Source organism: Pristiophorus japonicus, chromosome 24 (genome assembly GCF_044704955.1).
Source record: "Pristiophorus japonicus isolate sPriJap1 chromosome 24, sPriJap1.hap1, whole genome shotgun sequence".
Lineage (NCBI taxonomy): Eukaryota > Metazoa > Chordata > Chondrichthyes > Pristiophoridae > Pristiophorus > Pristiophorus japonicus.
Genome location: NC_092000.1, coordinates 10839006 through 10854843, shown reverse-complemented (window position 1 = coordinate 10854843; position 15838 = coordinate 10839006). Strand labels below are relative to the sequence as shown.

The 15838-nt window shown below is 48.7% G+C and overlaps 1 protein-coding gene across 4 annotated transcripts in view; it reads left to right on the top strand.

Annotated features, from left to right (window-relative positions):
- The window catches only part of kank2 (KN motif and ankyrin repeat domains 2), a 150472-nt gene that overhangs the window by 31289 nt on the left and 103345 nt on the right, over positions 1-15838 (top strand). Inside the window, exon 1 of one of the 4 annotated variants that reach the window (XM_070867236.1) lies at positions 12922-12982. The exons of the other annotated variants lie outside the window; for them this stretch is intronic. The gene's annotated coding sequence lies outside the window, so the exon portion shown is untranslated. Of the gene's footprint in view, positions 1-12921; positions 12983-15838 lie in introns of those variants that run through there. 4 annotated transcript variants of the gene reach the window in all.

Below are 15838 nucleotides of genomic sequence, written 5' to 3'. Positions count from 1 at the left end.
GCGCATCTCTCCCCGGAAATAGTCGGTGAAGGCGGCGTTAGGTGGGAAAGGCACGACTCCCTCCCTGGTTGGGAATACAACCCACCACTCTACAGCTACAGCTCCCCCACACCCCCAAGCCCTTTTTCGTTCCGTTCATAAGAAATGGGAGCAGGACTAGGCCACACGGCCCCTCGATCCTGCTCCGCCATTCAGTAAGATCACGGCTGACCTTCAACCTCAACTCCACTTTCCCGCCCTTATTGTTCATTAGTCTTTTGGTGCACATGTGCTTCTCCATTTTTTTGGGAGCTGAACCTTGATCGACACGATGGGTCGACTTGGAGCAGCTGAGTTGCTGTTTCTCTTTCTTGCTTCCCTGTTGTTTTCCTCGGTTTACGTTCACCAGATTTCCCAGTCGACAGCTGCCACTCAGTGCCGTCTAACATAAATACCGTGGCAACAAGAGCAGGTCAGAGGCTGGGTATTCTGGGGCGAGTGTCTCACCTCCTGACTCCCCAAAGCCTTTCCACCATCTACAAGGCACAAGTCAGGAGTGCGTTGGCACACACTCCACTTGCCTGGGTGAGTTCAGCTCCAACAACACTCAAGAAGCTCGACACCATCCAGGACAAAGCAGACCGCTTGATCAGCACCCCATCCACCACCTTCAACATTCACTCCCTCCACCACCGGCGCCCCCTGGCTGCAGTGTGTACCATCTACAAGATGCACTGCAGCAACTTGCCAAGGCTTCTTCGGCAGCACCTCCCAAACACGCGACCTCTGCCGCCTAGAAGGACAAGGGCATCAGGCGCATGGGAACACCACCACCTCCACGTTCCCCTCCAAGTCACACACCATCCTGGCTTGGAAATATATCGGCCGTTCCTTCATCGTCGCTGGGTCAGAATCCTGGAACTCCCTCCCTAACAGCACTGTGGGAGTTCCTTCACCACACGGACTGCAGCGGTTCAAGAAGGCGGCTCACCACCACCTTCTCACGGTGCAATTAGGGACGGGCAATAAATGCTAGGCCTTGCCAGCAACGCCCACATCCCAGGAAAGAATAAAAACAAAACATGGTGTGACTAGGATCGGCATGTACACGTGACAATGGTAATCCTGGGAGGGGCAGGTGAACTTTGCCCTCCCCAGTGATGCCTCAAGAACCCCTTGGGTACACTGTACACTGCCCTTACAGGAGCCCTCAACTCTTTCCCTACCCCCCCACCACCTCATTCCAACATTAAGACAAAAAGCCTTTTGTAGCAGCGTCTGTTTCCCACACACGCCTTCCTCATACCTCACAGACCAACATTGTTTTGTTACCGCTGGATTTAAGGGAATCTTGTGCTCTGTACTTTTTACCACAAGCATCTGAATTGACGTTGCCAAACGCAGATTAGCTGCGAATCTTTAACTAGCGCTGAGGAAAATAGAGCCTTGTACCAGCTGTCTGAGGGTGGGGGGGGGGGGGAGATAAAACGGCAGTGATGAACACACAGCCCTTTTTCAATGTCTCTAATTTGTGTTCTGATATAATCTGCAAAATTAGACTTTGAATTTCTGCCACTCGGCTTCAGTTTGAAGATTTTTTTCCGCCCCCCCCTCCCCTCCACCCCATGCATCAGCCACGGCTCAGTGGGTAGCACACTTGCCTCTGTGTCAGAAAGTTGTGGGTTCAAGTCCCATGCCAGGGACTTGAGCACATAAATCTAGGCTGACGCAGTGCAGTGCTGAGAGAGTCATAGGCAGTCCCTCGGAATCGAGGAAGACTTGCTTCCACTCTTAAAATGGGTTCTTAGGTGGCTGAACAGTCCAGTTAGGTGAGTGGGCAAATGCATGGCAGATGCAGTATAATGTAGATAAATGTGAGGTTATCCACTTTGTTGGCAGAAACACGAAGGCAGAATATTATCTGAATGGTGACAGATTAGGAAAAGAGGAGGTGCAATGAGACTTGGTGCATCAGTCATTGAAAGTTGGCATGCAGGTGCAGCAGGCAGTGAAGAAGGTAAATGGCATGTTGGCCTTCATAGCGAGAGGATTTGAGTATAGGAGCAGAAAGGTCTTACTGCAGTTGTATAGGGCCTTGGTGAGGCCACACCTTGACTATTGTGTATAGTTTTGGTCTCCTAATCTGAGGAAGGACATTCTTGCTATTGAAGGAGTGCAGAGAAGGTTCACCAGACTGATTCCTGGGATGGCAGGACTGACATATGAACAAAGACTGGATCGACGAGGCTTATATTCACTGGAATTTAGAAGAATGAGAGGGGATCTCATAGAAACATATAAAATTCTGATGGGATTGGACAGGTTAGATGCAGGAAGAATGTTCCTGATGTTGAGGAAGTCCTGAACCAGGGGTCACAGTCTAAGGATAAGGGGTAAGATATTTAGGACCGAGATGAGGAGAAACTTCTTCACTCAGAGAATTGTGAACCTGTGGAATTCTCTACCACAGAAAGTTGTTGAGGCCAGTTCATTAGATATATTCAAAAGGGAGTTACATGTGGCCCTAACAGCTAAAGGGATCAAGGGGTATGGAGAGAAAGCAGGAATGGGGTACTGAAGTTGCATGATCAGCCATGATCATATTGAATGGTGGTGCAGGCTCAAAGGGCCGAATGGCCTACTCCTGCACTTATTTTCTAAGTTTCTATGTTAATACGAGACCCACAGTCCCTGTCACAGGTGGGACAGACAGTCATTGAGGGAAAGGGTGGGTGGGACAGGTTTGCAGCATGCTCTTTCCGCTGCCTGCGCTTGATTTCTGCATGCTCTCGGCGACGAGACTCGAGGTGCTCAGCGCCCTCCCGGATGCATTTCCTCCACTTAGGGCGGTCTTTGGCCAGGCGTTAGTGGGGATGTTGCACTTCATCAGAAATGTCCTTGTAACATTTCCTTTGCCCACCTGGAGCTCACGTGTAGGAGTTCCGAGTAGCGTGCTTGCTGAGGGAGTGCTGCAGTCTCAGAGGTGCCGTCTTTCGGATGAGACATTAAATCGAGGCCCCGTCTGCTCTCTCAGGTGGATGTAAAAGATCCCATGGCACTATTTCGAAGAAGAGCAGGGGAGTTATCCCCGATATCCTGGGGCCAATATTTATCCCTCAATCAACATTACAAAAACATTATCTGGTCATTATCACATTGCTGTTTGTGGGAGCTTGCTGTGCACAAATTGGCTACCACGTTTCCTATATTACAACAGTGACTACACTCCAAAAGCACTTCATTGGCTGTAAAGCACCTTGAGACCTTCGGTAGTCGTGAAGGGTGCTATATAAATGCAAGTCTTTTTGTTGATTCCACCAGGGTTCCTGTTCTATAAGTAGAAGGTGCCTCTGGTACCCCACCCAAATGGGAACTGAGGCGAACAACTATAGGGGCATTCGAGCCAAGCACGCTCCTGACCACCCCAAGGTCTGCTCACCTGGTCCACAGTCAGTATATGGTTATCTGGGGCAGGAATGCTGTTTCCACCTCGGCCCAGGGATAGTAAGGGATGAATGTAATTTCTGTAGCATTGGTGTGCCTGAATTGCCTGCATTTATGATGATATTTCGGTCCCTTCCCCAAACTGCGTTCCCTCGTCACTGATTCTATCTCCCTCCTCGTCACTTTCTCGGGCTGAACCTCAGTGTCCTATTTGCCCCTGAGCTGAGCTTCCAACCCTGTATACACTCCATCGCAAGGACACCTACTTCCACCTCCGCAACATCGTCTGTCTCCGCCCCTGCCTCAGCCCATCTGCAGAAACCCTCATCCGCGCCTTTGCTACCTCCAGACCAGACTATTCCAACGCTCTCCTTGCCGGCCTCACATCTCTCACCCTCCGTAAACTTTGAGCTCATCTAAAGCTCTGCTTGCCCGTGTCCTAACTCGCGCCAAGTCCCCTTCAAGTTCTCTTCGAAATCTCGCACCACCCTGACTTCGGATGTATATCGTTGTTCCTTCATCATCACTGGATCTCAGTCCCTTATGTCACTGGGCACACAGACTGCAGTGGTTCAAGGAGAAGGCCCACCTTCACCACCTCAGGGCAACTAGGAATCGCCAATAAATGCCAGCCTTGCCAGCGACGCCCATAATCCTGAGAGCAAATTTTAAAAATGGGGCAAGACTCGTGTGCAGATTGGGGACTGCTCCCCTTTTGCAGTCAGTTTTTATTTGCGTTGTATGTTCAGTTCCACATGGATAATGTGGAAGCTTCTGTCACTCAATGAGTTAATCCGAGTCTTTAATACAGAGAGTGCGGTCTGGAGACGAGAAATGGCCAGAACCAGCCTGATTGATCCGCTGCCCAGAAATGTCTGTTTTATTCCATTACTTTACGGTACGATGGAGGATCTGTGAGCCAGCAGTAATTGATAGTCTGGCTCTGCTATCTACCCACGTGTTTCGAGGGGCTTGAGACAGTGTGGACCCAGGAGAGGGGGAAGGGGCGACGGCCCCCAGAGAGAGGGAGTGGGTGAGGACCCCCGGAGCAGGCGATGGGCTCGCTGCCATACAGCCTTTTGCCAGGCTCCTCGCGAGACAACAGCACTTGTTGGCCGGCCTGCGTCCAGCTTCACCACAGCAGTGTGTTGCGGTGGAATTCATGTTCGAGAGGGAAACAATTCCTGTTTAAAGAGCCCTGCTGAGCTGGAACGGGAATTGGAATGGAAATTAGCGGCAAGCTTTCTGGCCATGACCTTTGGGAGGAACGGCTCGTTTTATCGTCTGCTTATTTCTCAACCAAAGTTAGCCCTTCTGACACCACACCATTTGCCTCTCCATTTGTGCCACTTCTCCAATCCACCAGGTACCAACAGCTGATTGCTGTAAGAACATAAAACTAGGAGCAGGAGTCGGCCATTCGGCCCCTTGAGCCTGCTCCCTCATTCAATGAGATCATGGCTGATCTTCTACCTCAACCCCACTTTCCTGCACTGTCCCCATATCCCTTGATTCCCTTAATATCCAAAAATCTATCGATCTCTGTCTTAAATAAACTCAAAGACACAGCCTCCACAGCCCTCTGGGATAGAGAATTCCAAAGATTCACCACCCTCTGAGTGAAGAAGTTTCTCCTCATCTCAGTCCTAAATGGCCGACCCCTTATTCTGAGACTGTGACCCCTGGTTCTAGACTCCCCAGCCCAGGGGAAACATCCTCCCTGCATCTATCCTGTCAAGCCCTGTAAGAATTTTGTACATTTCAATGAGATCACCTCTCATTCTAGAGAATATAGGGCCTAGTCTACTCAATCTTTCCTTGTAGGACAATTCCCCCATCCCAGGAATCAGTCTGGTGAACCTTCGTTGCACTCTCTTTATGGTAAGTATATACTTCCTTTGCTAAGAAGACCAAAACTGTACACAATACTCCAGGTGTGGTCTCACCAGGGCCCTATATAATTGCAGGAAGATGTCTTTACTCTTAGCCTTTATTGCAAGAGGTTTTAAGTATAAAGTACCATTTGCTTTCTTAATTGCTTGCTGAATCTGCATGTTAACTTTCCGTGATCCTGGTACAAGGACACCCAGGTCCCTCTGAACAGCATTTCCCAACCTCTCTCCATTTAAAAAATATACTGTTTTTCTATTTTTGTGACCAAAGTAGATAACTTTGGAAGACCACTGTCTCCATCCAGACTAGCTTTCAGTGCAGCCCTTCCTGAGAAAGTCGTCAGAAAAGTATCCCGAGAGGAGACTTTAAAATGAAGTATTGAAGACAGGGGTTCAAGCAATCCCCCAGCCTCTGTATGCTCATCTAGTTCTTCCTTAAGGGCTCTGTTTATCAGGAATCTGAGGCTGAACCACACTGTACACAACCTTGGTGTTATATTTGACCCTGAAATTAACTTTCGACTATCTATCCACAGCATAACTAAGAGCGCATATTTCCACCTCCGTAACATCACCCGTCTCCGCCCCTGCCTCAGCTCGCCCGCTGCTGATACTCTCATCCATGCCTTTGTTGCCTCTAGACTTGACTATTCCAACGCACTCCTGGCCAGCCTCCCACATTCTACCGTACGTAAACTAGAGGTGATCCAAAACTCAGCAGCCTGTGTCTTAACTCGCACCAAGTCCCGCTCACCCATCACCCCCTGTGCTCGCTGACCTACATTGGCTCCCGGTTAAGCCATGCCTCGATTTCAAAATTCTTAACCTTATTTTCAAATTCCTCCATGGCCTCGCACCTCCCTATCTCTGTAATCTCCTCCAGCTCCACAACACCCCCCCCCCCCCTCCCCACCACCCCAGAGATGTCTGCACTCCTCTAATTCTGCCCTCCTGAGCATCCCTGATTATAATCGTTCAACCATTGGCGGCGTGCCTTCTGTTGTTGCCTGGGCCCCAAGCTCTGGAACTCCCTCCCTAAACCTCTCCGCCTCTCTTTCCTCCTTCAAGACGCTCCTTAAAACCTACCTCTTTGACCAAGCTTTTGGTCACCAGCGCTAATTTCTACTTATGTGGCCCGGTGTCAAATTCTTTATCTCATAATATTCCTGTGAAGCGCCTCGGGACGTTTCACTATGTTAAAGGCGCTATATAAATACAAGTTGTTGTTGTTGAATAGGAGCTCCCCTCCCCCCCCTTGCACCCAACCTGGGACACTGAGGTCAATTGTAGCCCCCACAGCTTGCTCTGGCTGAGATCATCTAACTGGCTCAGTACCACACCGGGGGTTCATTTACCTACAGGGCCACTGGGATGCTAAATTGTGTTACGTTTAGCCCATGGCCTGCATTCTAAGTGCCTGTGCAAACGATGTCTCTCTGGGGCTGGTACCTGACAGTAAATTGCATTGTGTGGCATGAGACGTGATCGAGCTCTTTGGAGAAAATTGATAGTTTAATGCGAGCACAGACGAGCAGCCAAGTTTGCTCCTGATAAGATCAGTGCAGCAGTCCAAGTACTTAATATGATGATGGGTTTGGATGTAATTGTTTCTGATGGCATCTATATTTGGGAGGTCCACGTCCGTTTGACGGGCGGGGTAAACGTCGGGGTCGAATGACGCAGATTCTCAGGCTCATGGACGTATCCTGACACCCCGCCCAATTACAGACTGGGCCGCAATCAAAGCTCCTCTGGAATCGGCCCCAGTGAACAGGAGAAATGCAGTTGCACTCATTGTCCTCCTGGTGAAGGGCCGGCCTGCTCCTGAACAGCTCACCAGGGTCAACAACATTCCAGTGGGGAATCGTGGCGCACAGTCCATTTCCTCTTCGTTTCTATTGTTAATTTCAATTTTGCCGTTCAGTGCCTGAAACAGGCAACAATGCCACAGGTTTTGGACGGGTTCTTGACCAATCAGAGACCTAGTTTGTAAATATGCTGGACCTTCTCCCAGCACTGCGCAGTGAGTTACATGGCATTTACTGAGCAGGGATCGTATCAGAGAGTGTTACAGTGAGGGGCGTAAGGTATATCAGAGCATGTTACAGTGAGGGATGAGGAGTATATCAGGGAGTGTTACAGTGAGGGGCGTAGGGTATATCAGAGCGTGTTACAGTGAGGGATGAGGAGTATATCAGGGAGCGTTACAGTGAGGGGTGTGGGATATATCAGGGAGTGTTACAGTGAGGAGCGTAGGGTATATCAGAGCGTGTTAGTGAGGAGTGTGGGGTATATCAGGGAGTGTTAGTGAGGGGTGTGGGGGATATCAGAGAGCGTTACAGTGAGGGGTGTGGGATATATCAGAGTGTTACAGTGAGAGGTGTAGGGTATATCAGGGAGTGTTAGTGAGGGGTGTGGGGGATATCAGAGTGTTACAGTGAGGGGTGTGGGGTATATCAGACTGTTACAGTGAGGGGTGTAGGGAATATCAGAGAGTGTTACAGTGAGCTGAGTGGGGCTATGTGGATATTTATGCTGGTTCTGATACATGTGATATTTACTGTTAATGGTCAGGAGCTGAGGTGATCGTGAGCTAGGACATTAAGTGGTGCTGGAGTCTCTGGATGTGTGGAATGCAGGGAATTAATCCTTGGAAGAACACATCAACTCAGCTGATGTTCTCCGAAGTCTGGGCGGGTCTGGCATTCGTCGCATCTGTCTCCGAGCCCTGCACTCGAACTGGTCTCAGCACGGCCCAGAAGCGTTTGTTTGAATTCCCATTAATCTGTCTAGGTGCGAAATGGCGAGCGGCTGGGTGGTCTGTTGCTGAATCTGCAGTTTGTTATGTTGATTTTAACATTCAGTGATATCCCGGAAATGTACTTTGGGACGTTTGAGATTGGTGATGAATTGTTGAGTCTGAATCAGATGAACGATTGATGGTGTTGGCCAAGAGATAAATATTGGCTTGGACACTGGGAGTATGGGTTCTTGTACGTCCACCTGAGAGGGCAGACGGGGCCACGGTTTCAACTGGCACCCGCCATGAACCCCCGCAGTTAAGAGTAAATTCAGTAATGATCACTTTTGGGTGTTTCCCCCCTCAGTCCTGTTGACGAGCTGAGTGAAAGGAAGTGACTGAAGGGGCCTTCTAGTGGTGTTTCCGATAGTAAACAGTACAAAGAAGGGTAACTCTGTGTAGTGTGTGCACCTGTGAGTATGCTCACACATTTGTAGAGCTGTTGTTACCCCTGGCAATCAAATTTTAATTTGATTTTATATGCTTTAAAGTTTAATTTGTTTTAAATGCTGGTTTTAGTGTCCCCCTCCCCTTTTATAGGGGGCACTTGTAAAAATTATGATTTTAGTGCCCAAAAAAAAACACAAAAAAGGGCCTTGAAAAATGTTTGGAGTGTCCCCCAGATCGGGGGGGCACTTGATTTAATGTTTATTTTTGGTTTCCCCAAAAAGAGTTGTAGAGCTGTTGTTGAGGCCTCCTCGTAGGACTGCTCCTGGGCATGGCCAAGGTGGCCATTAACCGGTCCAGGCAGCAGGCGGTTGAGGGGGTCGTTCAGCCCAACTGCCTGCCTCTCTTTCGCTGTTACATCCGAGCCAGGGTGTCCCTGGAGATGGAGCACGCGGTGTCCACCGGTACGCTCGCGGCCTTCCGTGAGAGGTGGGCACCGGAGGGACGGGAGTGAATCATCACCCCCGGCAACCAAACTTTGATTTGATTTAAGTTACTGCCAAAATTAATTTGTTTTTGTGTTGGTTTTAGTGCCTCCCCCCTTTAATAAGGGGGTACTTGTATTAAAGATTGCCATCTAATTTACCCCTTTAAAAAAGAGGCGTTTGATTTACAGATTTACGGATGCAACTAAAATAGTTGTAGAGCTGTTGACGAGAGGTGGGCGCCGGAGGGATTGGAGTGCATCATCACCCCCAGCAACCAAATTTTAATTTGAACCATTATTGTCTAAAGTTGAATTTGTTTAAGTTTGCCGGTTTTGGTGCCTCCCCCACCCTTAATCAGAGGGCACTTGATTGAAATTTGATTTATAGGAGCAACTAAAAATAGTTGTAGAGCTGTTGAGTGGGAGCGGATTAGTTAGTCACATGATGCTCACAAGACTCAATAAAACCCCAGCCAGTTGGGTTCAGGAGATCCACGATGAGGCAGGTGGTTGTGAGCCTGATGGATGAACCGGTAATGTGTAGTGTGATTGTTAAACCTTTGCTAATAAACCAACTAGTTCTTAATAGCCAAGCGTTGCTATGAATTCTTCAGCAAAGAACCCATGAAGCAAACACCCTGGAATCCGTGAGAGTAGGTCAAGGGGCGCAGAGTCAAACTGGAGAAAGGAAATGATGTCAAGAAATTATTCCCACCGAGCACTCAGAATGTCGACCGTAGTTTTGGGACAGGTAATGGAGGCCAAAAGATTGGCGTCATTTCTGAGACTGTCGGAAGCTGTGATGAGGAGCCTGCGATAGTCTTTGGGATGGATGAACCAGGAGGGGCTCCCTCATCCTGGCTGGGCCAATATTTATCCTTCAATCAACATAACAAAACAGATTATCTGGTCATTACCACATCGCTGTTTGCCGGAGCTTGCTGTGCGAAAACTGCCGGCCGCGTTTCCCACATTATAACAGTGACTACACTCCAAAAAGTACTTCATTGGTTGTAAAGCGCTTTGGGACATCTTGTGGTATATAAATGCAAGTCTTCTTTCTTTCATCCCATGCTGCCCGTGTAAATGTTTGAGAAGTGATGGGGTAGTGCTGCAGTCTCCCACACAGTTGGTTGTGGATCGCTGCGTGACACTCGGAGGATGAAGGGGAAATCGGGGAGTGTCACACCACTGAGCGGGGAGAGGGAAGGGCAAGTCAGCAGGTTGCCTCATTTCAGAGAATTGAAGTGTGGAGTCTGTGGCTCACTCACATGATGACACAGGAGCAGGAGTAGGCCATTCAGCCCCTCGAGCCTGTTCTGCTGATCTGTAACGTAACTCCATCTACTCACATTGGTTCCATATCCATCAATACCCTTGCCTAACAAAAATCAATCAATCTCAGTTTTGACATTTTCAACTGACCCCTGGCCTCAACAGCTTTTTGGGGGAGAGCGTTCTGGATTTCCACTACCCTTTGTGTGACAAAGTGCTTTCTGACATCACCCCTGAACAGCCTGGCTCTAATTTTAAGGTTATGCCCCCTTGTTCTGGATTCCCCCCTACCAGAGGATACAGATTGTCTCTCTCTACCCTATAAAATCCTTTGATCATCTTGAACAGCTCAATTAGATCACCCCTTAATCTACTCGAGGGAATACAAGCCTGGTTGTGCAACTTGTCCTGATAATTTAACCCGTTTTGCCCCGGTACGGTTCTGGTGAATCTGCGCTGCTCCCTCTCCTAGACCAGTATATCTTTCCTGAGGTGCAGTGCACAGAACTGAATGTAGCGCTCTAAACGCTACTTCAGTTAATCTTCCTGCACAAGGTCTTGCTGTGACAGAAACTCTCAAAGCTCCGTTGTGATGGCAGCGAGTCGTTGATCCGAACTGTTGCAGTGGCCAAAGTCTCCAGCCGTTCTCTTGCCTCTGAGTCAGAAGGTCGCGGGTTCAAGACCCACTCCAGAGTCTCGAGCAGAAAAATCTAGACTTCCACTCCCAGTGCAGTGCTGAGGGAGCGCCGCACTGTCGGAGGTGCCGTCTTTCAGATGAGACACTAAACCGAGGCCCCGTCTGCCCCCTCGGGTGGATGTGAAAGATCCCGCGGCACTATTTCGAAGAAGAGCAGGGGAGTTATCCTCCGGTGCCCTGGCCAATATTTATCCCTCAAATAATGTAACAAAAAAACAGATTATCTTGTCATTATCACGTTGCTGTTTGAGGGAGCTTGCTGTGCGCAAATTGGCTGCCATGTTTCCTGCATTACAACAGTGACTGCACTCCAAAAGCACTTCATTGGCTGTAAAGCACTTTGGGGGCGTCCGGTGGTGGTGAAAGGTGCTATATAAATGCAAGTCTTTCTCTGTAGCTTCTTTCAGCTCCTCCCGCATCCCGCTGCACGGAACGTCAGCTGAGGTTTCAGGTGCAGGGGGAGCCGGTTGGCGGGGGTGGGGGGGGGGGGGGGGTCTTTGCCCACCGAGATGGCCGTGCCGTTGGCCTGCTCCAAGTTGGAACAACTGAGATGGCTGGGACTGCACTCAGAGGACAGAATGTTTGAGGCTTTGGCAGCGATTGTGTTATGGAAACCATCCCATCTGCTGCTCAGTACAGTTGAAGAATTATTTATACAGACTCCAGTACAGGGTACGGAGCTAGCCGGGCCAAAGGGCTGCAGCTCTTGGGCGGTGAGGTGGGGCACGAGAGATGGCTGGCCAATGGGAGCACAGCGGAATGGAACATTTTAGATTGGGTCCAATCTACCCCGATGTTGGTGCACCATGTGATGAAATATTCAGGGGTTTTACATTAAGCCCTGATCTCAGGGCGGGGAGCTCTTAGTTGTTGTAACTTTAAGTTTTAACAGCAGATTTTACAAAAAATATTTTTGCAGCTTTTTTGCGAGGAAAGAAAGAAATTGAAAGAAAAAAAGACTTTCATTTATAGAGCGCCTTTCACGACTACCGGACAACTCAAAACACTTTACGGCTAATGAAGTACTTTTTGGAGTGTAGTCACTGTTGCAATGTGGGCAACGCGGCATCCAACTTGTGCACAGCAAGCTCCCACAAACAGCAGTGTGATAATGACCGGATAATCTGTTTTAGTGATGTTGGTTGAGGGACAGGGAGAACTCCCCTGCTCTTCATTGAAATAGTGTCCTTAGAGAAGGATGTCTGTAAGAAGGAGAATACATCATATCGGGGAGTGCGCGATGTTTGCTGCATGATGGTCCCTGCGTTGTGTGGTGTAGGAGAGATCGACACCCACACTACGTTGCTAGCCTATTGCCAATCTCTAGTATACACGATTAATTGGTGCTGGAACACCCAACCCCGGATCTCTCTGCCATGTCCCTCCCTCCCAGAGAAATCTCTCCACAACTTCCCATTCCCAGAGAGAGCACTCTGCAGCTTCCCATTCCCAGAGAGAGGACTCTCGGCTGAGCTCACTTCAGGCAGTTCTCCTGGCCAAGGACCTGTATTGGGTGCCCTTTGACCCCTTCCTTTGCACTGCCTGAGCTGAATGTTGTGAACTGAAGTCAGCCTGCGTCCCCTGTGACCCCTGCGTCCCCTGTGACCCCTGCGTCCCCTCTGACCCCTGCCACTACCTGATTGTTCACTCGCTGTGATTATGCCGCGGTTCTGGGCAGAGCTGACCTTGGAGAGAAAGGCACCCCTCACGTGTCCACACAGACACTTCTCCTTGTTAGCCAACCATGGAGCAGGTTTGATGGTCATCCGCCTGCTTGGGGTGGGCTGCGGTGTAAGGAGAGAGAGAAAAATCAGAGGTAAACACTGCGAGATTTGCAGAATGAAAGGGCTGGCTCTCAGACTGCAGCCAGTGAAAGGGTTACTGAGTCTGGCATCGTGCACTGGTATTGTTGGCAGGGAATTTAAATCCTCCCAGCTGGAGGCAGAGCAACAAGAGAAGAGAGCTCTCCACACGCATTCCCGCTGTGCCTGTCCTGCCCTTCAGCCTCCGTCCCACACCAGGTAAGTGAAAAAACCCAGACTTGAGATTTGTCCGATCTGCTTATTACTTGCCCAAGCGCAGAGGCACCTCTGTTAAGAGCTGGTCCAGAACTCGCTTTGGCTGGCCAGCTTCCTTCCTCCAACCCCCACCCGTGACCTACATTGGCTTCCAGCCCCCAAAACCTCCATTGCTCCAATTTTCATCATCGTGTTTAAAACCCTTTGTGGCCTCGCCCATTCCATATCTCTGTAACCTCCTCCAGCCTTCAACGTTCCCAGAGCGCTCTATTCCACTGGGCTGCTGTACATCCCCACCACTGCGTCCCACCCCACCCCAACAATCTTCACCCCACCGTTGGCGGCCGTGCCTTCAGCCATCTTAAGTTTTTCTTGTTGAATGGGAATCAAAGCTTGTATTGGTGATTCCGACCAGGGTGCGCTCGATGCTGCCCAGCCTCCATCTCTGGATTTTCCCTCAAATACAGGGTGTGCGATTGTACAGCGAGTTCCTTACACAGGGAGTCCTGTCCTGAGAATGAGGCACAGCTCTATACCGGACGAGCGCTGTATGAGTTTACTGGGATTTGTGTCATCTGAATCACGTTTCCTGTAAAAGGTTGGGATGTATCCTTGCTGCGTATCTAAGTCCATCCCACCACAGATTTAATCAGTTGCACAGAGCATCGACCGAAACCGGTTCAGGGATATAGAACCGGGGCGATTCCTCAAAACACGAAACTGGTGCCTCAGAGCAGTGTTGTGTATGAGTGTGGTGAGTGCACTCTCTGACACTGGATGTGGGTAATCAAGAATTGTCCCTGCAGAGGTTTATAATCAATAGTTACATTTCTCAAGAACTTCACAACCAACAATGTGTTAGTTTGTAGAGCTGTGAGTATTGTTGTGTAACCAAACACAGTAGCACAGTGTCACACAACACTCTTTCCCAAAACTGTCTGGTCCTATGATTGGGAGTCCAGCATTGTACCCCAGAACCATTGGGGTCCGATGACCGGGAGTCCGTCCCAACACTGCCCCCAGAACTGTCTGGCCTTGCAACTGGGAGTCTAGGTCTGTGAAGACCATTTGAGGAGCTTGAACAATGGTGGTGGGGCAGGTGGTGGTGGAGAACTTGGAGTAACCCTGTACATTATCTCCAGCAAGTATCTGTAGAACCAAGGCTGAGCTCAGATGGATTCACTGAAGCTCTGGATCTTAATGGGAATGGTGAGGTTATTCTTGATAAGTGGGAGAAACTTTGGCAGAGTAAATTTGGGTTGGGTACTGGGAATATGCCATTGTAGGAGAGAGCATTGATTTAAGAAAAAAAAAAAATGCATTTATATAGCGCCTTTCACGACCACCAGACGTCCCAAAGCGCTTTGCACTCAATGAAGTACATAAGAACATAAGAAATAGGAGCAGGAATAGGCCATACGGCCCCTCAAGCCTGCTCCGCCAATTAATAAGATCATGGCTGATCTGATCTGATCATGGACTCAGCTCCACTTCCCTGCCCGCTCCCCATAACCTTTATTCCCTTATCCTCAAAAATCTGTCTATCTCAGCCTTAACTATATTCAATGACCCCGCCTCCACAGCTCTTTGGGGCAGAGAATTCCACAGATTTACAACCCTCAAAGAGAATAAATTTCTCCTTATCTCAGTTTTAAATGGCAGCTCTTATTCTGAGACTATGTCCCCGAGTTTTAGTTTCCCCTATCAGTGGAAATATCCTCCCCACATCTACCTTGTCGAGCCCCCTCATTATGTTTCGATAAGATCACCTCTCATTCTTCTGAACTCCAATGAGTATAGGCCCAAACTACTCAACCTATCTTCATACGTCAACCCCTTCATCTCCGAAATCAGTGGGAACAGCCTCCAATACAAGTATATCCTTCCTTAAATACGGAGACCAAAACGCAATACTCCAGGTGTGGCCACATGCATACCCTGTACAGTTGTAGCAGGACCTCTCTGCTTTTATACTCTATCCCCCTTGCAATAAAGGCAAACATTCCATTTGCCTTCCTGATTACTTGCTGTACCTGCATACTAACTTTTTGTGTTTCATGCACAAGGACCCCCAGATCCCTCTGTACTGCAGCACTTTGAAATTTTTCTCCCTTTAAATTATAATTTGCTTTTCTCTTTTTACTGCGAAAGTGGATAACTCACACTTTCCCACATTATACTCCATCTGCCAAATTTTTGCCCACTCACTCAGCCTGTCTCTATCCCTTTGCAGATTTTTTGTGTCCTCCTCAAAATTTGCTTTCCCATCCATCTTTATATCATCAGCAAACTTGGCTACATTACACTCGGTCCCTTCATCCAAGTCATTAATATAGATTGTAAATAGTTGAGGCCTCAGTACCAATCCCTGCGGCACCCTACTAGTTACTGTTTGCCAACCAGAAATGTTTTCTGTTAGTTAGCCAATCCTCTATCCACGCTAATATATTACCCCCAACCCTGTGAACTTTCATCTTGTGCAGTAACCTTTTATGTGGCACCTTATCAAATGCCTTCTGGAAATCCAAATACACCACATCCACTGGTTCCCTCTTATCCACCCTGCTCGTTACATCCTCAAAGAACTCCAGCAAATTTGTCAAACATGATTTCCCTTTCATAAAACCATACTGACTCTGCTTGATTGAATCATGCTTTTCCAAATGTCCTGCTACTGCTTCCTTAGTAATGGACTCCAGCATTTTCCCAACGTCAGATGTTAGACTAACTGGTCTACAGTTTCCTGCTTTCTGTCTGCCTCCTTTTTTAAATAGGGGCGTTACATTTGCGGTTTTCCAATCCACTGGGACCTCCCCAGAATCCAGGGAATTTTGGTAGATTATAACCAATGCATCTATT